Source organism: Pseudorca crassidens, chromosome 16, assembly GCF_039906515.1.
Source record: "Pseudorca crassidens isolate mPseCra1 chromosome 16, mPseCra1.hap1, whole genome shotgun sequence".
Lineage (NCBI taxonomy): Eukaryota > Metazoa > Chordata > Mammalia > Artiodactyla > Delphinidae > Pseudorca > Pseudorca crassidens.
In genome coordinates this window covers 16,255,704-16,281,761 of record NC_090311.1, presented here as the reverse complement: position 1 = coordinate 16,281,761, position 26,058 = coordinate 16,255,704, and the positions used below count along the sequence as shown (strand labels likewise).

The 26,058-nt window shown below is 44.6% G+C and overlaps 2 pseudogenes; one reads left to right on the top strand and one right to left on the bottom strand.

Annotated features, from left to right (window-relative positions):
- Positions 1–1,810: 1,810 nt before the first annotated feature.
- Positions 1,811–4,087, bottom strand: LOC137208398 (AT-rich interactive domain-containing protein 1A pseudogene; annotated as a pseudogene).
- Positions 4,088–6,235: 2,148 nt separating this feature from the next.
- On the top strand, positions 6,236–8,464 carry LOC137208747 (stress-70 protein, mitochondrial pseudogene; annotated as a pseudogene).
- Positions 8,465–26,058: the final 17,594 nt, after the last annotated feature.

Here is a 26,058-nt window from a genome sequence, read left to right as displayed (position 1 = left end):
AAGTTCTCTGGCTTCTGCAACAATCCAAGCACAGAGTGATAACAGGCCTCACTAGAGCAGTGCACTGCAAGAAGATGTGATGTAACCCTCTATTTCCTTTGAAATTCAGATTTTCACTAGCAGGCATAAATAGTAGTTTCCCTAAGAAAGGTGCTAAGCCTCAAATTGCAACATATATGGGGCATTCTTTGCTAGTGTCACAGGAAACAATGAGATTATTTCCCAAAAATTTCTAAGAAATGGATTTATTTCTAGAAATGGCACCTAGATTGCTGGAATGTATTTTAGCAACATATATTCAATGAGTATACAGTGTATGAAAATGTACATCATTATTCTTTAAAAATAGGCATTTCTCTAAAATTGTTAAGTCAGAACTGCATGTTCTAGGCTCCAGGTTCAGTTATCTATGTGTAAAATACTTGATTTATTTGTCACTTATTGTATTCTATTTTCAATGGGGTTCTCTCTTTTGTAACTGGAAGATTTGTAGCCATTTTTCTTACTGGACTTTACAAGGGAAAAAGTCCCTTTCCCCACCCCCAAGTTTTCTCCCTAGACCCCCCCAACAGTTAACATAGCTAAGAGAATCAGATTCTGTTTCACTAACTTAGAGATGTCTGGCAAGAGATTAAATAGCTGTGTCTCGCTTTGTGCAGGTCACCAACTTGTTAACTCGTCATACTATAAAGGGGTAGCTGGGAGGGGGACCAAACTGTGGGGATCCAAGGGTATGTGCAATGTACAACATCATATATATACACACGTGGCAGCGCAAGCACTGCAGCTAAAGGTTAAAACCAGTTCTAAGGGGTCGTCTCAGGGTTATTCATACAATCAAGGAGGAGACAAAGAGGTCAGCTTGTTGTAGGTTCACACATGATACTTTGGGGAAAAGCCTTTTCTTTTTTCTCCCCCCTCAACATTTAACTAAAAACATTTTTTAAAACTACAGCTTGCTGCTGACCCAGCGTTTTCTCTTGTTTCCATGTGAGACATTATTATTACAGTATGTTCACAGGATCAGGTGTACAGTACATGAAACGGTCTACTCTACTGCACACGCCTCTCCAGTGAACAGGGTTTGTCCACAACTGCGAACTTCTGGGTTCCTGCAAGATTGGGAATGTACAACAATAAACCATACACAGTTCAGCAGTCACCATTTTTGTCCTTTGGGTTTTTTTTGGTTTGTTTTTTTAAACCATTAAAAACATTATGGGGCTTCCCTGGTGGCGCAGTGGTTGCGAGTCCGCCTGCCGGTGCAGGGCACGCGGGTTCGTGTCCCGGTCCGGGAAGATCCCGCATGCCGCCGAGCGGCTGGGCCCGTGAGCCATGGCCACTGAGCCTGCGCGTCCGGAGCCTGTGCTCCACAATGGGAGAAGCCACAACAGTGAGAGGCCCGCGTACCGCAAAAAAACAAAACAAACAAACAAAAAAAAACATTATGAAATGTGGCATCCCCTTGATGCCAGGACTGGGAAAGCCATTTTTATTTGTATTTTTTTTCCCCCAAACTCACTGTAAACGACAGTAACTTTGGTTAAAATAAAAGAAGTCTTCTATGTAGGCAGAGCTTTGTCTTTTCAAATAGGGCAGGGTCCTGAGGGGACAGGGAATAGAAAGATTGGGAGGAGGAAGGGGCGAGGAGGAGGAAAGAGAACTAGGAGAGACTTTTTTTCCAAGGGAGAAGCTGGACAGCACAGGGTAAACTGGATTCTGAGGTGGTTTTGCATCAGTAAAGGGCAACAGTTTCTAAGTTCTCCACGCGCGCACACGCGCACACAGGGAGGGAGGCGTCCCACGGCTGTCATGACTGACCAATCAAAAACAGAACATCGCAAATGACTTGTGAAACCAGTGAGTTCATCGACGGTGATACCGAGATGTCCAACAACCGTGACTCATACAGCGTGAACTCCGAGTGTTTCTCGTCCACCTTGGCCAGGGCCAGCAGCGCACAGGCAGCCTGCCACATCACGTCCACACTAGCTGGCCCAAAGGGCGGGTTCTGCGTGTGGAGCAGGCTGGCCTGGCTCTGCTGGAACCGTCTGGCAGCAAGGCTGTCCTCCAGGAAGCCCAGGAGGTCGCCGATGCTGCCTTTCTGCACTGCAGTGGCACGGGCTACCAGGCTGTCACCCTGTGCCAGGTTGGCTAGGAGTACCACAGCCATCTCCTGGCACACAGGGTTCTCTGGGTCACTGAGGAAGCGCACCATGGTGCTGTACAACTTCTCCGGGTGGCTGAAGGGGGGTGTGGCCAGGATCAGGTCCGCATTGCTGTCCTGGATGCCGAGTTTGCTGAGGGTTTCCAAGACCAGTCTCTGGGGGGGGAGGATGGCGTTGGGGCCCAGGGTGGAGAAGGGGTCCTGGGTTTCAGCTGAAGGGCAGACTGCCCAGTGTAGGAGTCCATCCAGGACAGGCAGGCAAATGCCCTCGGGGTATGGGGAGAGGTCCAGCTGCCGCGAACTGTTGGCGAGCGTGACCAAGGTGTTTTCCCAAAGCATCTCCAAGCAGTCCCACCACCACTCCACTTTGTTGCAGCTCACCCCTTGGTCCTGCTTCCCCTCCTTCTCGTAAGTCAGTGGCGCCTGCTTCCGTTCCGGGTGCTTGTGGTGCAGAAGGATCTGCTTGCCCAGGGTGAGCAGCAGCCCCGGGTGCTTGGACATCTCAAAGTCGAAGTCTAGCACAAATGACAGACTTCGGATGGTATTGGAGACACAGACGCAGCGTTTGGCTAGGGAATCCTGCCAGCCCAGAAGGGTACACAGTAGGGTGTCATCTTTACTGTGGGGTTCATCCTCTAGGATCTTGATGTTCCGATGGCTCTGTGCTGGGCTGATGCCAAATGGAAACATGCTGCTTTCCTTGGTGGCCTCTACACTCTTGGCTCCCTCCTCGGTCAATGTGCTAGACCAGGTGGACAACATGTCATCCATAGTGGCTGGGATCCGTTTTTCTGGAGGGCCATCAGTCGGGGGGCCCTCCTGCTCTGTTGTCCCTGGGGTACCCTCTACTGCTGTGACATACTTCCGAGTGACTGGTGGGCAGGGTACATGAGGCCGGGAAGGCAGCAGCTCTGTTTTGCTCTCAAAGCGGGTCTGGATATGCTCAGTGGTGACCCCCCCACAAATCCGCCAGTGCAGCAAGCCACTGTCAAACTCCTGCACGCGCCCAAGCTTATCTGAGCAGCCCACCGTAGATGGGTCGTTCTTTTGCACAAGCTTTACTGGAAGCCTGTCAAACTCACTAATCAGCTTCTCCTCACTATTCTCTGAGGCGGCTTTGTCCTTGTCCGCAAAGGCCATCTCCTCATCATTTTCAATTACTTCCTCCTCTTCTTCCTCCTCTAGTTTAGGACCTAGAAGGTCTTCCTCCTTCTCTCCCTGCACAGGAGCTGGACTAGACGTTTTGCTGAATCTCCCAGGGTCCAGTAGTGTTCTCTGTCCTGGGTCACCCACCTCATACTCCTTTAAAATGCCAAAGATCTCAATCAGGCAACGTGGGAAATATTCCACAAGGAGCTCCAGCAACCCTGGGAGCTGACTGAGGTTGAAAGTCATGATGCTGTTGTTATCATACAGCAGGATGTTACTGGTGTCTAATGCCCACGTGCTCTCTGCCAGCAGCCCGGACTTGAAGGACATCATTACCCGCCACGCCTCCAGGGTTCCGATGTCTTTCGTCGTGAGCCACCTCCTCTGCTTCAACACAGGCTGTGTGGCTTCAACAGAGCCAGGTGGGAAGGTGATGTCCCGCCGAATCATAGGGGGCTGCACAGGGGCAGGTGCTATGTGTGAGTCAGGTACTGGGGGACCTGGCTTCTGCATCTTCATCCCAGAGCGCAGGAATGGAGACTTGCTAGGAGAGGTGCGGTTCTCCATTGGCCGGGACAGGGGAGCAGGGCTGGATACCTGAGGAATGTGATTCTGCATGCTTGGTGGGGGCTGGTAGTTGGACGGAGGGGGCCTTGTCATGGGGGGCACGGGGGCAGAAGGACCATATGGGGGCTGGCGTGTGCCACGGGAAGGCCATGGGCCTTCATGGTTGGCTCTCTGATCCGTGTGCAGCATTTCATGTTTGGTTCACGCCCTGATAGGCAGCGCCTTGCAGGGCAGAGCCCGTGCTCTGCCTGCTGGCGTAATTGTGAATGAGTGCTTTTTAAAGTTCATTTCTCAAAGGTCAGAAGTAATTTATTGTGTGACAGTCCGGTTTGGAGAGATGAGAAAGGTGCTTTGTTCTTCTTTTAAACGTGACCGCACAGGCACATACACACAGCATTACAAAAGCTTCTCAGGCAAAAATATAGGGTCTAAGTCCACAAACTCTTACCTGAGAGCCTGTGGGGGAAGATATGTTTTAGAATTCAGGATCTGGGGGATTCTAGGAACATAATACGGTGCATAGTACAGAACATCTTAAGCAGGGTCCCAGGTCAGCATTCCATAATCAAACATTAACGTCTCTGCAGTGAAATGTATGATTGTTCATACTGAGTAGATAAATAATGACTACAAAAAGCCTCATGCCAGTTCAGGTCAGATCTTACTGCCAAATGAGTTCAATTCAGGTCGCATTTACTCGCAAGTGAGTTATGGAAAAAAACCTCTATCTTCAGAGCTTTCTAGATTTGGGAATTGAGAGTGAGAAATTGTGGACATGTATTATGAAATATTCCTTCATAGAATGTCATCTACTCTTTAGGGAAGGCAATGAAACATATTTAAACCTACCAAATATGTTAAATCAATTAATTTTCAAATAATATTATTCAATAGATACTTGTCCAATGAGGAATAAACACAGTTATTTAAACAGTGACAATTACAGGGAGATTTGATATAATAGGCTACATCCTGTTAGCGGACATTAAGAATGGCCGAAGGCTTGGGGACTTCCCTGGTGGTCCAGCTGTTAAGACTCCGCACTCCCATTGCTGGGGGCTTGGGTTTGATCCCCAGTCAGGGAACTAGATCCCACATGCATGGCGCAACTAAGACCCAGCATAGCCAAATAAATAAATAAATGTATATTTAAGAAAAATAAAAGAATGTCCAAAGGCTCGATAATGATTGGTGGGCAACTTATTTGCAAACAATCAATAAGAGCCAATATGTTATACAGCCAACCCACTGCTTGTTAGTGGCAACGTATCAGCCATGAAAATATCCTTGATTAATTCAAGGCTGATTTCAAAGAATCTCAGGATTGGAATCACTTTAAAATCACTGTAGTCCAACCACCTCTTAGAGCAAAGAATCTTCTTATCCTTAGGTCACCAACCCCTTAAAGTTACAAAAGAAAAAAAGAAAAGGGAAAAAAGGTTATGATCTTCACCCCAGAAAGATGCACATGCATGATAAGTGTCACAATCATTTCCAAGGGATCTACTGACCCCGAGTTCAGAATTCCTGCCTAGATGCTTGCCATATTTGAAAAGAAAGCTAATGTTTTATAATTTCACAGCAATCTTACTACCCTGGAGAGCTTCTATATTTTAAGTTGCTCATAAATTGACTGTGGTCATATGTTTCAATGGCTTCTGTGACATTTATCTCAACTTATGATTTTCTATGCAATATTTATAAGATTTTTTTTTTTTTTTTTTTTGTGGTACGCGGGCCTCTCACTGCTGTGGCCTCTCCCATTGCGGAGCACAGGCTCTGGACGCACAGGCTCAGCGGCCATGGCTCACGGGCCCAGCCGCTCCGCGGCACGTGGGATTCTCCCGGACCGGGGCACGAACCCGTGTCCCCTGCATCGGCAGGCGGACTCTCAACCACTGCGCCACCAGGGAAGCCCAAGATAAATATTTTTGAACTCACTGTGACCCTTTGTTTTAACCATAAAGGTTGAAAAGAGGAAACATCATGACATTTTTTGGCTTTTCTTTTTGTATTTTTACATCCCATATCACACATAACTCAGACGGGGGAAAGAAAGAAAAAGAAATCCTTGATATACCTCTTTTAGCCTCCTGGTCTGTCACGGAGCCCAGACCTGCCGCAGCTGGCACGGGAGGACACGCTTTTCCCTACCATCATGCCCCAAAGCGTGTTAGCCATAGGCCCTGACTCCGGAAGCAGCGTTCAGGTATTTTCTTATCAGGCAGCGCGGCGGCGCCTCAGCGGAAGAGCGGGCTTCCAGGCCGCAGCGATCAAACCCCGCCCCCCACCTCACGTAGTTGGAGGTTTCCAGAAGCGCTAGCATCACCGCGCCGCGCAATTCTCGGTGGTCCGAGCGCGTGTTTGCTGCCTCGTATTTCCACTATTTACCAGTCATGATAAGCGCCAGCCGAGCCGCAGTAGACCGTCTTGTCGGCGCCGCAGCCTCTCGGGGCCCCCCAGCCGCCCGCCACCAGGATGGCTGGAATGGCTTTAGTCATGAAACTTTTAGAATTGTTTCAAGGCGGGACTATGCATCAGAAGCGATCAAGGGAGCAGCTGTTGGTACTGATTTGGGTACCACCAACTCCTGTGTGGCAGTTATGGAAGGTTAACAAAGCAAAGGTGCTAGAGAATGCTGAAGGGGCCAGAACCACCCCTTCAGTTGTAGCCTTTACAGCGGATGGTGAGCGACTTGTTGGCGTGCCGGCCAAGCGACAGGCTGTCACCAACCCAAACAACACATTCTATGCTACCAAGCGTCTCATTGGCCGGCGATATGATGACCCAGAAGTTCAAAAAGACATTAAAAATGTTCCTTTTAAAATTGTCCGTGCCTCCAAAGGCGATGCCTGGGTTGAAGCTCATGGAAAACTCTATTCCCCGAGTCAGATTGGAGCATTTGTGTTGATGAAGATGAAAGAGACTGCAGAAAATTACTTGGGGCACACAGCAAAAGATGCTGTGATCACCGTCCCAGCGTATTTCAGTGACTCTCAGAGACAGGCCACTAAGGATGCTGGCCAGATATCTGGACTAAATGTGCTTTGGGTAATTAATGAACCCACAGCAGCTGTTCTTGCTTACGGTCTAGACAAATCAGAAGACAAAATTATTGTCGTATATGATTTAGGTGATGGAACTTTTGATATTTCCATGCTGGAAATTCAGAAAGGAGTATTTGAGGTGAAATCCACCAATGGAGACACGTTTTTAGGTGGTGAAGACTTCGACCAGGCCTTGCTGCGTCACATTGTGAAGGAGTTCAAAAGAGAGACAGGGGTTGATTTGACCAAAGACAACATGGCGCTTCAAAGGGTTCGGGAAGCCGCTGAGAAGGCCAAGTGTGAACTCTCTTCATCTGTGCAGACTGACATCAATTTGCCACACCTTACAATGGATGCTTCTGGGCCCAAGCATTTGAATATGAAGCTGACCGGGGTTCAGTCTGAGGGGATTGTTACTGATCTAATCAGAAGGACCATAGCTCCATGCCAAAAAGCCATGCAAGATGCAGAAGCCAGCAAAAGTGACATAGGAGAAGTGATTCTGGTTGGTGGCATGACTAGGATGCCCAAGGTTCAGCAGACTGTGCAGGATCTCTTTGGTCAAGCCCCAAGTAAAGCTGTCAGTCCTGATGAGGCTGTGGCCATTGGAGCTGCCATTCAGGGAGGTGTGCTGGCTGGTGATGTCACAGATGTGCTACTCTTGGATGTCACTCCCCTGTCTCTGGGTATTGAGACTCTGGGAGGTGTCTTCACCAAGCTTATTAACAGGAACACCACTATTCCAACCAAGAAGAGCCAGGTGTTTTCTACAGCTGCTGATGGACAGACTCAAGTGGAGATTAAAGTGTGTCAGGGTGAGAGAGAGATGGCTGGAGACAACAGATTTCTTCGACAGTTTACTTTGATTGGGATTCCCCCAGCCCCTCGTGGAGTCCCTCCGATTGAAGTTACATTTGACATTGATGCCAATGGGATTGTACATGTTTCTGCCAAAGATAAGGGTACAGGACGCGAGCAGCAGAGTGTGATCCAGTCTTCCGGTGGGTTAAGCAAAGATGATATTGAAAATATGGTTAAAAATGCAGAGAAGTATGTTGAGGAAGACCGGCGAAAGAAGGAACGAGTTGAAGCAGTTAATATGGCTGAAGGAATCATTCATGACACAGAAACCAAGATGGAAGAATTCAAGGACCAATTGCCTGCTGATGAGTGCCACAAGCTAAAAGAAGAGATTTCCAAAATGAGGGAGCGCCTCGCTCGAAAAGACAGTGAAACAGGAGAAAACATAAGGCAGGCAGCATCTTCCCTTCAGCAAGCATCATTGAAGCTCTTCGAAATGGCATACAAAAAGATGGCATCTGAGCGGGAAGGCAGTAAACTCTGGAGTCGAAAGGACAACATATTATGATGCTTGGGAGTGAAGGGATTTCCTGAGCTGAAATGGGCAAAACTTCAGTCTTCTACTGTGTTTTTGCAGTACTCTCTATATAATTTCCTGAATGTGTAAATTTCGTGACCATTAGCTAATGATCATTTAACAAGTGATAATTCCCAACAGTACAAAGTTCACAGTGTTCTGTCCCTAGCCTGTCATTCCTTTTCAGCTGCATGTAAAATGGGGGGAAAGATGATTTATCGATCATTCTAAAGATTTAACGTTGTTTTGTGCTGAAGTAGCTGTATTTTCAAAGGGGTGAAACCATCTCACACACTGAAGACAGGTCTGGAATGAGACCATAGGGGGATGAGATCCTTCTAGTTACCTAAGTACTGCTGTACCAGCCTGTGTGTATATGGAGTTCTTCAACTGAGGCCCTGCAAGGCAAACCAGCTGTGCCATGTTGGGAGGTAGGGCAGGGGAAGCTAAATCAATGGAAAACTAAGCTAGCTATTTATGTGAGGTCCAGCTTCTAAAACGCAAGTCTCCCAAACTTTCTGAAGGCATACTTTCCTAGCTACCCTTTGGCCTGTGTCTGGCACCTGTATCCCTGATGACTGTTCTTTTTGATCCATTCTGGATTTTTAAAAAAATAAATAGGAAAAGCAAAAAAAAAAAAAAAAATCCTCTAAGGAAAAAACATAAAATTTCCTGCTAATAATTTATCAAGCAACAATTTTCAATTTGACATTAACTGGAATAGGAAATGATGGAGTAACTTTTCTAAGTGTGGAGCTGTCACGGGAGAAAAGACTTATATTAGTCTCTGGCATCAAATCATGATTTAGATTTGTCAGTATTAGGCACACCATTGCCTTTCTTTGACATTTTTAGGCGTCTGATAGGAGAGGATTCTGCGTGTGCTGCAGTAGAAACTTCCTTCTATGCACTTATCCGAACGGTTCATCGAGAGCATCCTTCTCAATCTAAGCATCTCAAAGAGACTGACTCACCAACACCAGCCCCTTGGCACACCCGAAGAAGGAGTACCTGAACTCCACAATCACATCAAAAAGACTGACTTCTCTTTGCGTAAGAAATTAAGAGAGCAATGGTTCCTGCTAGGCATGGACAGAAAAAGTGTCCTGCAGCCTCTTTCCAGTTAGTCTGGTGAAATTGAACATAAACTGTCCTAAGGGCAAGCTGGAGCCCAGCTGAAATCTCACCCTGTTACTAGGCATCTTCCAATAGCTTGCTGCACTGTCCTCATGTCCATACAAGGACTATGCCAGGAAAAGACCAGGCAGGTCAACAAAATCACGGCCAAGTCAGATGATGGGCTCCTTGCCCTTCCTGCATGTAGTCTCATCATCAGACTCAGCCCAGGTCCCAGGGAAAGTGATGGAGAGCAATCCTTAGGTCAAGTGGCCAAGGGATGTGAACGGTTTCCCTTCCCATTGTTGCCCTTGAGGACCACTTCTTTGCCTCTCCCTGTAGGAGAAAAACTCTCAGTCATAATAATTCATGTGTTTGGCTTGTTCCTTTGCTACCATTCAGTGTCAAAGATATACCATGAATATTACAAAAGACAAAATCTGATGGGATCTTGAAAGCTTTATGCTAAGTGCGAATCAGACACAAAAGCCATATGTTACATTATTCCATTTACATGAAATGTCCAGAATAGGCCAATCTATAAAGACAGCATGTGGATAAATGGTCACCAGAGGCCGGGGTAGGGGGTCATGGAGAATGTTTAATGGGTGCACCATTCCCTTTGGGTGATGAAAATGTTCTGGAATTGGAGAGGAATGATGATTGCCCCTTTTTACATGTACTAAATGCCACTGAATTGTGAGCTTTCAAATGGTTAGAATGGTGAATTTTACGGTATTTGTTTTTTACCACAATAAAAAGAAATGTGATAGGGTCCTTTTCTACTAGGCTTGCATTTTTATTTCTGTAGACAAAAACATATAAGACGAAAATTGGAGAAAATATTTCAACAGAAGACAGAAGAGGAGAAAATTTATTCTAGCTTTGAAAATAGTTCAGTTTGTTTTTATCAAAGTTGAAAGCAAGCAAGGGAGCATCTCAGTCTTCATGAGCCAACGCAATTCTCTCATCTTACAGCTAAGAAGTGAAGGCTTTCGGGGTAACCTGGTCTGGAGAGCAGACAACCAGATTTGAATCTGGTTCTGCCAGATTCTGGCCTACCACTAGTCTACATTACTGCCTGTGTGACTTGAATGCATTTACTCAGTCTCTCTGAACCTCAGTTTCCACATCAATAAAATGGGCCTGGAAGTCCGCAAAAGGTCACCAGACCACTTTTTGATAACAGCAAAGCTAAATTTATCAGAACTTGGTGTAGTAAGGGAGAATGCCGTCTTGACAAAGTCTTAATTTCTCAGAAGAGAAAGTCAAAATGGATATTTATAGGGTTTTAGGATCTGGTCTCGAGTGACTTACAGCAGGTCTTTCAAGGTGGAGCTGACTGAGATTGGGCAGATTTCGTAGCATCATAGGATCAGTGGAAACAACAGGGCGAGGGGCTTGAAGCAAGTCTTCACTAACTAACTGTTGTTTGAATAGCCAGCTGTTTACCTGTTGCTCTGGATAAACTGATCTGCAGGAATTTCCTGAGGCAAACTGTGCAGTTATTATTGGTTTACAATCTTATCGTTTCTGAGGGAAGAGTTCCTGGAACAAACAAGCAAGCCATGTTGACATGGGTAGTCTCAGCTCCAGGCCCTAAGAGTTCTGTCACGTGTGATGTAGGGGGCCTCAGAGGTGCTATGGTTATATGTCAAGCACATAACCATTGCCTACACCCAACAAATCCTTTATTTTCTCCCCAAATCTCACCAGCATTCCCACTAAACACTTGCTCCTAGATGGTGAATCTCAGCCAGAACTAGAACCAAGTCTTCTGCCTTGCTTTCTAGAACCCTTTCCATGATTGGGTTGGGTTCCACCTCTCCTGGCATAGGCAAATGAATTCAGCCACAGTAAAAAGCCCCAAGTATTTCTGCCACACTGAATGAAGCAGCAGCAGAGCAGAATGGTTGTGATGCCAACAGACCTGGGTCTTAGGTTTTCTGTCACCAGATCTGACCCTAGGCCAATTATTTGCCCCTCAAGCCTCACTTCCTCACCTATAAAACAAGGATGGCCATGCTTAGCACTCAGTACATACTCACCTAATCTTTTAAATTAATAAATCCATGCTCCCAAATTCTAATTTCAATTCCTTTTCTCAGGCTTGACAAAGATGAATTTTTGTTTTGTTTTGCACTTGTTCCTTATCTTCAGAGAGGACCTGGGTGTGGCTCTCGGGATGCTGAGAAAGCAGCCTTTCCAATGGCATCCGGAGCTTTCCTGCTCAGAGGAAGGACATAAAATCCCCTGGGACGTGAGGGACCCACAGAGTTTAAGCCCAAAAGGTTCACATTATTTAAATAGGCAGCCCCAAAGTCTGATAATCTGAACCTCATCAAGCCTAACTTCTCTGTCTGACTACTTGCTTTTTCTCCTATCCTATGACTTCCAACATCCTTCATGGGCAGAGCCGTTGACAGTTTTAGCTACTCCCCTTCAACCTGATTTACTGCCTAGGGCTCAAGTACAACAGTTTTTGTTTCAGTATTTATTTATATAAACTAGCAGTTTGTCTGACCTGTAGAATTACCCACATCTATATGGCAGGTTAAATCTATGACAGGAGAGTACTGCAAATAATTCCTATTCTGGACACTTCCAATGGAAGCATCAGAAAAAAAGACCCCCAAACTAGGTATAGGGACCTGCATGGGTTCTAATACCCTCTGCTCCCAGTAAGTTTGGGGGAATAATTTTATACGTCTTTACCACAATGTTGAATTTGAAAAAGGCTGCTGGTTGAACAGGGTAACAGCTAAGATCTTTTCCTAGCTCCAATGAGCTGTTAACTACCTACTTTTAACCAAGGGTGTTTTCCTAAAAGTTCACGCTCTCCTAGAAGGCAAACCCAGTAACTTTCTAATGGGTTTTTCAAGAGATCAAATTTTATGGGTTAATTAATATTTTTCTGTCCAGAAATATTTTTTGCACTCCAACTAGAAGCCAGGTACCATCTTGGGTAATGGAAACACACAGTTACCAATCCTGGCCCCCAAGGAGCTCACAGCCTGATGGAGGAAGCAGCCAATGCAAGTCCCTAATTGAATGATGCAAGGTTTACCATGAGACCCCCAAAAAGGGAACAGATTCTAAAACAGGCTTGGATAATTAGGAAGAGCATCTCCTACAAAGTATCAAGTGAGCTGGAACTTGGTTGATTTTGTAGTTTTTGCCAAGATGAAAAGGGCATTCCAAGCAGAGGAGAGAACTTTCCAAAGGCAGGGAGGCAAGAAAGAATAGGCTGGATTCCGAAGACAGCAAGAACATTTGCATGGCTGGAGCGTACGCCTGCCAAGGCTACTGCAGTGGGAAACGACTCCCGATAAACAGGAAAAGGCTAGACCAGGAAGGAGTCTATAGATCTTACCAGGAATTTTGGAGTTCATTCTGAAGGGCGAAGAGAGTCATGGAAGGTTTTAAGTAAATGAATTCTCGAGTCAGATTTGAGTTCCATTGCACGTACTTGACAAGAACAGGGAGGGTGGACAGGTGAGTAGAACTGGAAAAGGGGAGATGCGTTAAGTGAGTCAAGACGATGCGAGAAGGCCATAAATCACAGAAAGGAAGGCAAGACCAGTAGCATGTCTTGTTGGGGTTGGGGTGGGGGAAGTTCAAGGAAACAGAGTCAGATGTGTGGTTGGAGGTTCTTGAGTTTGACGTGGACACGCAGGGTGAGAAGTCTACCAAGCAGCTGAGAAAAGAGATTTGGGTTTCAGGGTATGGCATGATGCAGAGATGTAGGAATGGTTGGCACACCACTGGAAAGAAGTTCAAAGTGAAAACTTTCCAATATTACTAACAAAAATACAACAAAACAAGTAAGAAAATAATGGTAGGTAAGGGACAAATAATGTCTACAGTTTTCCTTAGACTTATTTCTTATATCTTCACAGATAAACATTTCTTTTTTATAGCCAATTCCAACATTATATAATAATAGGTAAGAAAAATATAGGTTCTAGAATTTTTATATATACATATGCATGCAAATGTGTGTTTTGCATTTGTGTGTGTGTGTGTGTGTGTGTGTGTGTGTGTCCTTCCTCATTCTGGGAAAAGATGGTGCATCAGCTTCAAGCCAGGTGAGTTGCCAAAGAATAGCTAGGAAAAAGTTATATTTGCTTCTTTATATTTTAGTTTGCTGTCCAATGTATGCAAGACTTTCCCCTCCATCATTGAAAGAATGTGTTTGGCCCTGAGGACTTGGTATCAGGCAGACAACATATTTCTTACTTTAGAAGTGGCACTGTTAGAATAAAGAGCCTGAGAACCGGAACTGTTGCCAGAAATAGCCGGGTCAATTCACCCACTTCCAAGAAGGTCACCGAGCTTCAGAACAGGGTGAAGGCAGATTGAAGCAGAGTCCTGGCATTGCCACCGCTGCATCAGTCGGTTGCAGAATTTATGGCTCTTAGTTCCCTTGATTGAGGGCACTGGTGTTGACCGGGCATTTTCTGTTCCTCCCTCTTATACGGTTTTTCCAGCTGTGTCAAAATAATCGCTGTTATCAGGTGACCTTCCCTAAGAAGTCAGTCTCCCTTCTGTTTTAACAGCTACCTGTTGAGAATCTTTTTTTTTTATTTTTATTTTTTTGTGGTACGCGGGCCTCTCACTGTTGTGGCCTCTCCCGTTGCGGAGCACAGGCTCCGGACGCACAGCCCCAGCGGCCATGACTCACGGTCCCAGCTGCTCCGAGGCATGTGGGATCTTCCCGGACCGGGGCACGAACCCATGTCCCCTGCATCGGCAGGCGGACTCTCAACCACTGCGCCACCAGGGAAGCCCGAGAATCTTATTTTTATTGAACAATTATAACCCAAGAGCTGTCATCTGTCAGGTTTTAAATGTTTGTTAAAAATAGGAGTCCCAGACATGTAGTCATTAGACAACAGAAAATCATAAACAGTAGGAAAAGCCAGTGACAGCAAGAGATGTTAGTTATGTGAATTCATTACTACACCTCAGTTGGGGAAGAGAGGGCCACAGTCAGAGGCAAATCATAAGGAAATGGAGGGTTATGGCCCTTAACAGAAGCAGTTCTACTGGCGCACAAGAAACTACATCCCTGTGGACATCCCGTTCATATTAATAACTATAGCTATGCATTGGGGGAGAGGGGTCTGTCTTAGAGTAGGAATTGGAAAAATAGGGTAATAGCTCAGGAACAACGCATAACTTGGGAAAATGCTTTGAAATGATAGCTAATTTTTTTTTAGTGTTTCTTATTTTACTGTGTAGAATAAGAAACACTAAAGCACTACACTACACGCTCTTACGGATCACATCGCTCGATCTGAGAGAACACTGTGAGACAAGTCCTGTACCAGCACATTTTACTGATGAAGAAACTGAGGCTTGGTGGGGCGAATGACCTGCTTAAGATTCCAGAGCTGGGAAGTGGCTGTCAGAGCTCTGGGGACCCAAGCGCTTTCCTCCAGAGCCCTCCCTCTCATCCTCACATGACTGTTCTACCTAGGACACCAAAATGCCCTTTTATGGATACTGAAATGGGCACTCCGCCTCCCCAGCCCCCTCCCACTGGGCTCTCTGATTCAAGCCATGATTTGTCTGGTGGGTGGCAGCTTGGGTTTCAGGCAAGAGAGTGACTCTCCAAACCCCAGCTTGAGTTGGGGAGCCCAGGTTGGGGTTTATTCCGTGGCCTCATTCTCCCTAACTCCACACGGTACCACGATGTCCTGGGTAATCGCAGATACTCAAGACGTCCAAAGGTGCAAGGTCCAAGGACACATCTGCATTTGTTGATTAAAGATCACGTTTTTTTAATATTAGTATCTTCTTTTGTTTCACCCAATTTCCTTTTTCAGGCCATGACTTTTTTCTGTTCTCATGCACGATGGAATATGTGCTTTTCTTTCCAAGCGTACCCTACCGAACTCACGTTCATGGTCTTACCCCCCACAGTATTTTTCCACCATTTCCCCTGATTTATGAAAATTCAAACTTCCACATCCACAGAGTCCTAGGATGGAGTAGACTATTGAACTCAATTGAGCAGAAGACCTTTAAATAGCTGTCCCTAGTACATTGCATTACACGTCATTACCAGCCACTGCGGGGGCAGGGCAGGTTATGGAGGGCAATAAAGTCCTGGCTAATTGACAATCACTTAGAAATTAATACAAAGCATCTCGGAAATGCACATTGTTAAATGTTTATTGAAGCCTATCTATCTGCCTGGGCTGAATACTAACATACAAAAACATTTCCAAAGAACTCACCTTCTGATTGCACTCAAAAGAATAATTAGAGGAAAATGTGATGAGTCATCAAGTGTTAAAGCGTGCAGAAGGTGATTCAATTGATCAAAGTCTATTGTATAATCACATTTCAGATACACATCTACAATATAAAGCGAGCTACCATTTTCTTGGTTAAAAATCAGACAAAAGTCCGTCATTTTCTATGGGAAGCTATGACGTCAGGCTAAAGACATCAGTCAGCATTTTCTTCCTGTCATTTAGGTTTTCCTCTTATTTGAACCTCATTTTAATATCCTTGAATTATTCAATAAGAAACGCAGTCACTATAGCCACAACAGGGCTTTTTGTTGCAAATCAAAATGATTTTCTCATTACCTACTTGCCCCTTAGATGTCCTTTTGAAAATGTATTTTCTAGGACAATACTTTTCTTACGATTTTACTTTTGGAATCCAAATAACGATGACCCCCTCCCCTTCCATCCCCTGAAATTCATCTGCTGGGAACCCTGATGCCACAGAAAGGATTCTCAAAGCTCTGCTAGAGAAAATACTTGATAAACTTTACAGCCAACATCAGACTTTGAAGAAGAGAAGACAAGCACAGCTGGGAGAGGACCGTACACAGAGGCCTTCTAAATTCCTTTTTCAGTTTGTAGTGCTGCAGATAAGTTTTTCCATGAAGCAGTCCAACCCCTGTTGCTGCAAGACCTGTTTTTTTTTTTTTTTTAATAAGTCCGTAAACGAACTGGAACTTCTGTCAAGTCTGGTGACTCTGTATAAATGGGTGCAAATATAACTTGATGTGTTAATTTCTTTCTAGAAAACAATTTATGTTCATAGAATCGTGGGATCCCAGAGTTGAAAGGACCTTAACAGTCATCCAGTCTAAACACCAACCTCATGTTGGAATTGTTCACCTCTAAAGTCTGTTTTCCAGAGCAGCTGAGCTGAAGTCCCTGAGTCAGATGTTTTGCACGTCCCTGTCCCATAAGGGCAGTTGAATATGAACATCATCTCACTGGTGATTATTTCCCTGGGTGGTGTGGATAGATTCTAAGGAATGGGTTTAACATGGATTGCTAATAGGTTGAACTAGAAATAGATTTTTTGGCTCACCCCTATGGCTAAGGCATTCCTCTGTATTTCTATTTTTCTTTTCTCTATAGGAATGTCTATACTTCTGAAAATTCCAGCATGTTTGTCGTTTTATTATAAATCTCCCCTAAATATATGCAGGTTTGAAAAATCCTTCTACCAGTCCCCCATGAAACAGGATGAGTAGTTTGCAAACTGAAGGCCTAGAAAACCGACCAGAACAGAATAAATACATGAACTGGCAGAGGTAACAGGATGAAAAGCCAATGGCAGTAGCTGAGAGTGTCCTAGAGACACATGCTCAGAAAACAAGGGCAGCTAAATCAAGTGGATCGTGGGGATAACCGTTTGGTATAGGGTCTTGCCAGACAGGAAGCTCTCACCTGCCCAGTGGCCAAGAGAATTAAGAGAGTCCTGGCTTCAGCTATAGACAGGAGCAGGAGAAAGAAAGCTGATGTTTGAATAAAGGCCTGATTAGCAAGTTCAACTGAATAAAGATAAGTTGACTAAATGGGGTAGAATCTTATTTTTAATTACCTTGATGTGTTTAGCCTATATTCCCAAACCTTATATGGTAGTGCAATAAAAAAATTTTTTTACTACGAACTGTTATGTTGATTATGCCAACAAACACATGGATAGGGGATTCCAGGAAGGGGAAAGGGGTACAAGAGCAACGAAAGGGAAAACTGGGTCCATGGAGGTGCAACCAACAGAAAGTGCTGTTACTGACAGCAACCCTGGAGGGTTCTTTTTGGGAGTCAGACTCATTCTCATCCAAGAATGAAAGAGAAGGACCTTATACAAAGGGTCAGATTTGACTTTTCCATCATTGGAGTTTATGTTTGCTTCCCTCCCAAAAACAGTTGCTTCATTTATGGTTGGCAAATTCATAATAGAGTTCAACTGAACTCAACTGGGCTTTTTCCATTTCCTTAAAATTTAACGTTTTATTAACAGGAGGATAAAGAAAAATGGAAAAGTAAAGATAATCGACAACAGATATCTATGTGGCACTAGCTACTGGAATGTATTAATATTAACACTGGGCCGTGTTTCAAGAGCTTTTAAATAAATAAATAAATAAAATAAAGTTGAAGCCCCTTGCTTTCCAGCCCAGCACCATTCCTCCCTCTCCCTCCCCAGAGGCAACTTCTATCATGAATCTAATAAGCATCTTTTCCCGAGATTTTGTGCCTAAACCATGCATAGATACTTCATAGACTATTGTCTTGTTACTTTTTAAATGTTATAGGCATTATATTATTAGTATTAATCTACAACGTGCTATTTTCCAGCCGTTTTGAGATCCAGCATTCTACATCTTACAGAGTCCCAGTGACCACTAGTTTAGAGAACTATTTTTTTTGAAAAAAGAAAAGAAAAAAGAATGATTCCCATAGGCAAGTGTTCCTATTAGATAATGAAAGATTAAAGTGATGATTATTATGGACAAAAGACATTAAAAGCACTTAATTGAACCTCCAAGTGTATCATGATGGTCTCTGATCTATCAAATTAAAAAGCACATTTTTAAAAATTACAATGAGTGCTAATCAAACTAGATAACTTTTTAAATTTCATGGAGCTATTTTATTCAAATGAAAGTGCTTTGAAGATGAAAAGTGCATGTTTTTCCTCCCAGAATTAAATCATTTCATCTCTTGTCCCACAAAGTTTATTAAAGTGGGAAAAAGTAAATACGTTCTTCCCTTTTTATGAAGTTTCAGTTTACTTATGTTAGGGCCAGCTTCCATTTTCTATCCTTATTTCTTGTCACAGTTTGTAATTTCCCTACACTGATAGATATTCTTTCTCTACCCCTTAAATTATGCAGAGTAGTGGTCTGGAGGGAGGGCTCATGAACCTTATTTTTCTTGCGGTTTTCTCTCATTACTTCATTGCAAGGCAATAGTTTTTAAAAGACTTCATGCTAGCGAATGGCAGTTGACACACAGAGCTTAACAACTTTTTTGGAGTCTGAAGGTCTGTGATGTAAATACCCAAGTTTGTTTTTAAAAGGTTTTCATAATCCATTGTATAAATACTTACATAATTTCCAAAACATGTTCTTTGAAGCCACAATCCTTCCAGCATTATTATCTGTTAGTAACTAGTAAATGTGGGATCTGCGAGCTTGAATTCCAGTGTGTCACTTTATCATTTTTAAATTTCGTGAGAGTTGGAACTCAGAGGACAGACTTACCCCTTCTTGCTTCAAGAAAACATCTTCAGCGTGTCATCCACTTTGGAGGGAAGAAGACTCCTGAGTTTTGATAAACTTGACCTCTGCGGAATTATACCAGAGGGAACTGAAATAGAATAAATATTTGTAGGCATTTAAACTCATCCTTCTAGGTAACATTCTGCAATTCCTTCTATGATCCACTTTTTATTTTGCCCGCAAACTTCTGACCAAGGCCATGGGGGTTTCAGTGGAAGTCAGCAAAGACAACACTCTGCCTGTTGGAAACCCAAAGGGTTACGTCCTATGTATGAGAGGTTTCACGTGGGCTTAATCTACCCTGGCTTGGGGTAGAGCCTCTTAGAGAGAGAGGGAGAGGCCTGATCACAGCTTCAGCTGAGTTTTACTGATCTTTGGCTTTCTGGGGAAAACACCTTGCTGGGCTATAGAGCACAGGCCTACAAGACTTGTAGTTGCCCAGCCATGAGACCAAAGAAAGAACCCACAGAAAGCGACAGAGATCAATCATTTATCGGACAGGGGATCTTACACAGAGCGTCCTGGAGCGACACCCCACCATGCGCAGCAGACAACGGGCAGGACACGGCAGCAGCCTTTACCGCAGTGAGGGGGTGGGGGGAGGAGGAGGCTCCCATTTATAGGGGAACTGACGTCAGGTGGGCTCATCAGTTACCGGGACTAATTAAGCCCTATAATTAAGAGCATTGGATAGTCATGTGAGTGAAGCAGGGACTGGTGGAGCAGGGGGTGGATAGAGAGCAAGAGAACAGCCATCTTGAGTGGCCTGACCATACACACCTGAACACAACCTTGTGGGTGATCCAGCCTCAGATGCCCACCTGTGGCTGACACCAAAGAACCAGGGTAGCAGAGACCCTTTGGACCAAGCCCTCTGCTAGGCCTTGACTGGACCTTTTACCTGGTGCTCTATAAGTTTCACCCAAGAAGAATCCTTTTGGATATTTTTTTTTTTTTTTTAATCGGTACGCGGGCCTCTCACTGTTGCGGCCTCTCCCGTTGCGGAGCACAGGCTCCGGACGCGCAGGCTCAGCGGCCATGGCTCACGGGCCCAGCCGCTCCGCGGCATGTGGGATCTTCCCGGACCGGGGCACGGACCCGTGTTCCCTGCATCGGCAGGCGGATTCTCCACCACTGCGCCACCAGGGAAGCCCTTTTTTGGATTTTTTGCTTCAACAACCTAGGTCACTGGTTTGTATCTTCTAGACTTTCCAGTACGACAGAAGTCTTGACCTTTGTGGACTTTCATTTTTTACTGTATTGAAATTATTTTTTAGTACATTATCTTTCATTATAGCTTCTCTTGTTGCAGTTTGTTTTACTGATATTTTCTTTGCATTTTAATCTTTAAGAAAATAAATGGAGAACAGTAAGGATGAGGGGAAGAGTTTCAAACATGGGGGGCCAGACGCCAATTATCCCCACAGTGAGCTCTGCCTCACTCAGCCCTTCCCTGCCTGTCAGTTCATCTCTCATTTCAGCTCCAGATGGTCCCCTTGACCTTGAAGACAGCTTGCTGGGAGAACTTTTTAGTCTTACACCTAAAATCATTATTCCTGGCAGCTCAGTGTGGGTACAGGAGAAAATATTCTGTCTGGGGAACTGTAACCCCAGCCCTAAATTTAGCTTAGCGGGGCTGGAAACATACACTCTTATCTCAAGATGAGTACATTTACCAATTAAGATACTTGATTTCTCATGTGCATAACTTTCTCACACTGAGGTAATTAAGAGGAATGCTGGATATTCTCCTTCTGTCCCTCTAGATCCACTTTCCACTGCTTCTCGCAGCCAAATCTGGCCTTTTAAAAAACCCCAATGTAAGCAGAAGTATATCCTTAAACCAGAAAAGAACCAGGCCGTCCATTGCTTTGATACCATCATCATCATCATCATCGTCATCGTGAAACACTTACTAGACACTTGCTCAGGACCCCCTCTAACAACATGTGAACACAGGACATGCATATATTTGCACAGAACGGAAAAATAAATAGGTTTAAGGAAAATGATATGGGAAGTGTCTGCTCAACCATGCAGGCAATAAATACTGCAGGAGTTCAGGAAAGGGAGAGAAGATACAGCCTATGATATTTTAAAAAATGATCTCAGTAAAGAGGTGGGACTTGGGAAATACAGTATTGAGATTATGAGAGAGAAGGGCATTCTTTTCTTCCAAGGAGAAATGTGTGAACAAAGACATAAAACAAAACCAGAAAGGAGCCAGACCTGCCTGAGGCCAGTTAATGGGCCAGAGCTTGGTACGGTAGGTTTGTTTTACCTGTAGGCTCTTTCCTGTGTGTGCCACGTACTGTCCAGGCCATTTGGTGTACCTGGGGAATGTGACAGCACAATGTCTGGGCCTTTGCTATGGAAGCAACATTTTGCTGTTTGTGTTCTACTTAGTTTACTAAGAACAGTATGAGTTTTCAGCTTAGAAAAGATTGAGAACTGTATTTGTTTTAGCTTACTTAATTCTCTTAACCCTGGCACACTTTTTCATGCTTTAAAATTAATACATAGAGTAGAATGTATGAATTACATGGAGGAAGTTGATAGTCCTCCATGTAATTTTTAGCAGATAGTCCTGCGAGTTTTGACAAACACATGCAGCCAGGTAACCACAATGACAATCAAGATATCAAAGAGTTCCATCACCCAAAAAAATTTCCCTGGGCCCTTTGTAGGCGACCCTCTCCCTCACCTCCAGCTTCTGGTGACCATGATCTATTTTCTGTCCCTACAGTTTTGCCTTTCCCAGGATGTCTATAAATGGAATCACACATTCTGTAGCTTCTTTCATTTAACATAATGTATTTGTGATTCACCCACGTTGTTGTATATACCAGTAGTTTGTTATTTTTTGTTGCTGTGTAGTATTCCACTGTATAGATGTTCCAAAGTGCTTATCCATACAGAAGTTGAAGGACATTCAAGTTGTTTCTATTTTTTTGACAATTACAAATAAAGCTGCTATCAACATTTACATACAGGTTTTTGTGTGAATGTAAGTTTTCACTTTACTTGCATAAATACTTCAGAGTGGGACCTCTGGCTCACATAATAAGTGTATGTTTAGGTTTTTTTCTTGTCATTAAGCAAAGCCTCATAGGAACATTGAGTGTGTAGGTAAAAAAATCTGAAAAGTACAGGTTCACAAACTTATGTTCCCTTGACCTTTTCACATATATTTGTATATAATTTAACATTGTTTGGGGGGGGAATGGCTAAAGAGCTCTTTTGCTCTTGCCAGTAAAGTTACACAATAAGTGATAACAACAGCTCAGCATTTACTTCTCAATGTTTCTCTTCAGGTCTTCTCTAGGTTTTTAGTTTTATTAGTTTTTAGCATATTTAGTTTTATAAGGAATGGCCAAACTGTTTTCCAGAGTGGTTGCACTATTTTGCATTCCCACTGGCAGTGTATAAGACTTCCAGTTTTCCTGCACCCCTGCCAGGACTTGGTATTGTCTTTTTTGTTAAACATAGCCATTCTTATAGGTGTGGGGTGATACCTCACTGTAGCTTTAGTTTGCATTTCCCTAATGACTAATGATGCTAAGCTGGAAAGGTTTTAATTCTACCACAACTATAAGTAACCACACCACTAGGCAGTGGTTCTCAACTGGGGGCAATTTTGTCACCCAGGGGACATTTGGCAACGTCTGGAGACGTTTTCAGTTGTCCCAACGGGGGAGTGCTAGTAGCATTTACTGGGTAGAGGCCAGGGATGCTGCTAGACATCCTTCAATGCACAAGACAGTACCCACAACGAAGAGTCATCCATCCCCAAATGTCAACGGTGCCAAGGCTGAGAAACTCTGCACTAGAGTGTTGTCAGAAAGATTCAAACACGGGCCACCCTGAAGATTAGGGGAGCTCTTCATGCTATATTACATTTACACTAATAAAAATGGACTTAGGAAACAATTTCCAGTAGATCTTAAACCCTTTTTTTTCAGTCTGCCCTAGGGTTCATAGCTTCATGCTCTCAGCTTGATACTTCCCATGATAAGTTCTCTCTCAAGTTTAGACGCACACTCTTGCTAACTTACGTATTTGGCCTTCTTCTGACCTAAATAAATGTCAAATCATTGAGGTTTTCCTTTGCGTCTGAGTTCCTTTTAATGGTGAGACTCTGTATTATCAAACTTTAGCTCAGAGTAAGTTACGTTTGCATCATAAATCCTTGAAAATTGTAACAATTTATTGCCAAAAGGCAAGCCACTTACTCTCTCAGCATCTCAGTTCCTCTTCTATGAAATAAGAGAATCAGAGCGGCAGCTGACTGCCAAGGCCTCTTTAAGGCTCTCCTGTGCTTTGATCCCTATCGAGACTGCTGGGTGCTCCTGACATTCAGCAGCACAATGAAATCATCCATGTACCATTTCTTGGCACCAAAGGTGTACATATCTATTTAGGAACCCTTGCCTCCAGTCACCCCCCAAAATTTTTTAAAATAATTAACAGGTAAACAAGACCATATGATTTGCCTAGCAAGAGTTTAACTTCCTTTGATGACTCGTTATAGATTCCAGTCATTTTTAGATTTGGGTTTTTATTTCAGGTCAGCAGTAGAGCCACTTCCAGTCCATGTTTGTTTGTGTGCCCTGAAGTTTATCTCAGAATGGGTGTGTAGGAAGAACAGGGAGGTGAGAATTCCCTGGCGGTCCAGTGGTTAGGACTGAGCGCTCTCACTGCCTGGGCCCTGGGTTTGATCCCTGGTCAGGGGACGAAGATCGTGCAAGCCACGCAAGGTGTGCAGAGCAGCCAAAAAAAATTTTTTTAATAAAAGAAAATAAAAAAAGAGGGAGGAAGAAAGGCAAGCGATCACCTACCTGCTGTAGCCAAATACTGCTCTGAAATTTTTATCTCATTTTTCTTCCCATGAATGCAGAGCAATAACTTCATTCAACAAGCACATGTGTGTGTCTACTCTGTTCTCAGCACTGTGCCAGAGACTTAGGTAGACATCAAAGAAGATCAAGATATGGCACATTTCCTTCCAGAATGACACAGGGAAGGACTAGACCATCACCCTCAAATCATGAGCCAGCCATACAAAGCCAGGACTGTGAACTTCTCGGGGGTTTGTGCCCCTAGAACTGACACCTGCATGTAATAGGCCCTAAGGAAACTTTTTTTTTTTTTTGCGGTACGCAGGCGTCTCACCGTTGTGGCCTCTCCCGTTGCGGAGCACAGGCTCCGGACGCGCAGGCTCAGCGGCCATGGCTCACGGGCCCAGCCGCTCCGCGGCATGTGGGATCTTCCCGGACTGGGGCACGAACCCGTGTCCCCCTGCATCGGCAGGCGGACTCTCAACCACTGCGCCACCAGGGAAGCCCCCTAAGGAAACATTTTATTGATGAAGTCATAGAGCATCGAGCAGTGCTCCTCACATTATCTGCGGTAGAGGGATCTTTCCTAAAGTTTCCAATCCATTGGTGGCCAATGCATTGGTAGAACACAATAAAAGTGTGTGTAGGTGTCATAGCAATGCCTAATTGTTGTATACATTTCTAGAAGCTTTATCCTAAGTTCTGTGGTTATCTCATTGTAGAGTAGTAAAATAACAAACAAAAAACGAAAACACCCACAGATCAGCACTGGTCCATGGACCACACTTTGTCAATAAGAGAACAATTAAAAAGAGGATACTGGGGCTTCCCTGGTGGGGCAGTGGTTGAGAGTCCGCCTGCCGATGCAGGGGACACAGGCTCGTGCCCCGGTCCGGGAAGATCCCACATGCCGCGGAGCAGCTGGGCCCGTGAGCCATGGCCGCTCAGCCTGCGCATCCGGAGCCTGTGCTCCGCGGCGGGAGAGGCCGCGGCGGTGAGAGGCCCGCGTACAGAAAAAAAAAAAGGATACTTTGTGCCTAAAATGATAAGAGTGCATGAACCCACAATTCACTCTGATTTCACCCACCAAGTCTGGGGCTTGATGCAAGTAAGAAATTGAAACCATCAGAAAGACCTCAAACCCCACCTGGACTTGACTGTTTCCCAAATCCTCCTTCTCCCAAATCTGTTTTCCGTTCAAGCATTGGATGGGGGAAGAAACCAAGACGGAAAAGGAAGAAAGACAGATGTGAGACTGGAATGGCTGCTCCCCATCCAGAGTGGTTGACAGAGGGTGCTCCCAGCGGCCTTCCCAGGCTCTCCTCTTCAGCTCATTAGGTCACCTTGGGCTTCCCACACCTCCCTGGTGAGTCCCTGGGCAGCACCCATCACGTAACATCATGGTCAGGCCCCGCTCTGAAGACATTCCAGCCACTGACCTACAACCTAATGGTTCTCTCATTAGTGTTTCTAGCTCACTGAAGCGTCCAGTCACGGCAATCAAAGACTCTTCTCCTCCCCTTCTTTCCCACCCACGCCCCCTGCCAGCCACAGTCACTGTAAGGTGGCCGTGGCTTTCCTTCCCTCTCAGTCTGTCCAACTGCAAGCCAGCGACCCTGAGAGGAGTCTCCGTCTCCGAATGCCCCGGGCATTCAGCTCCCTGTGGAAAGCATTTTATTTTAAGAACCAGAGCGAAGTGTCATGACCATAACTCTTCACTAACTCAGGATGAAACTTCATCCCCAAAGTGCCTGCTGGAAAAAGGACAGGGAGAAGAATTCAGTATTCTTAGCTTGATGGCCAGCCAGGTCTGGATTAGGCCATCTCTGCCGAACTGCTGAGAAAAAATGACGTGCTAAAATTCCTCTGTCTGCCTCAATACTTTTGTGGATGGTACTGAATATTTTGCAGGATGTGGTAACAGAGAAACATTCTGCTAAGTGAGCCATTGTTGAAACCGTGCTCTTGAAAGAATAGGAAAAAGAGATACTCGCAGAATTTTCAGGTCCCTGATGCAGTGTTTAGAATCATCGCACCAGCATTGCATTTTTTTTTTAAATTACTCAGGAGGACAGGAAATTAATTTGACCCAGAAACCAAGTTGTCAGGTCGTATAGAGGAACCAAACTTCGTGCTTCCTGGCACTTTGACATAAAACCGAGTAAACAATATTAAAGTTGAATGATATTATTTTGAGAAACAGTGACTGGAATTGCCTCTCAGCTGTTCTTTCCACCTCAGTCTCTTCC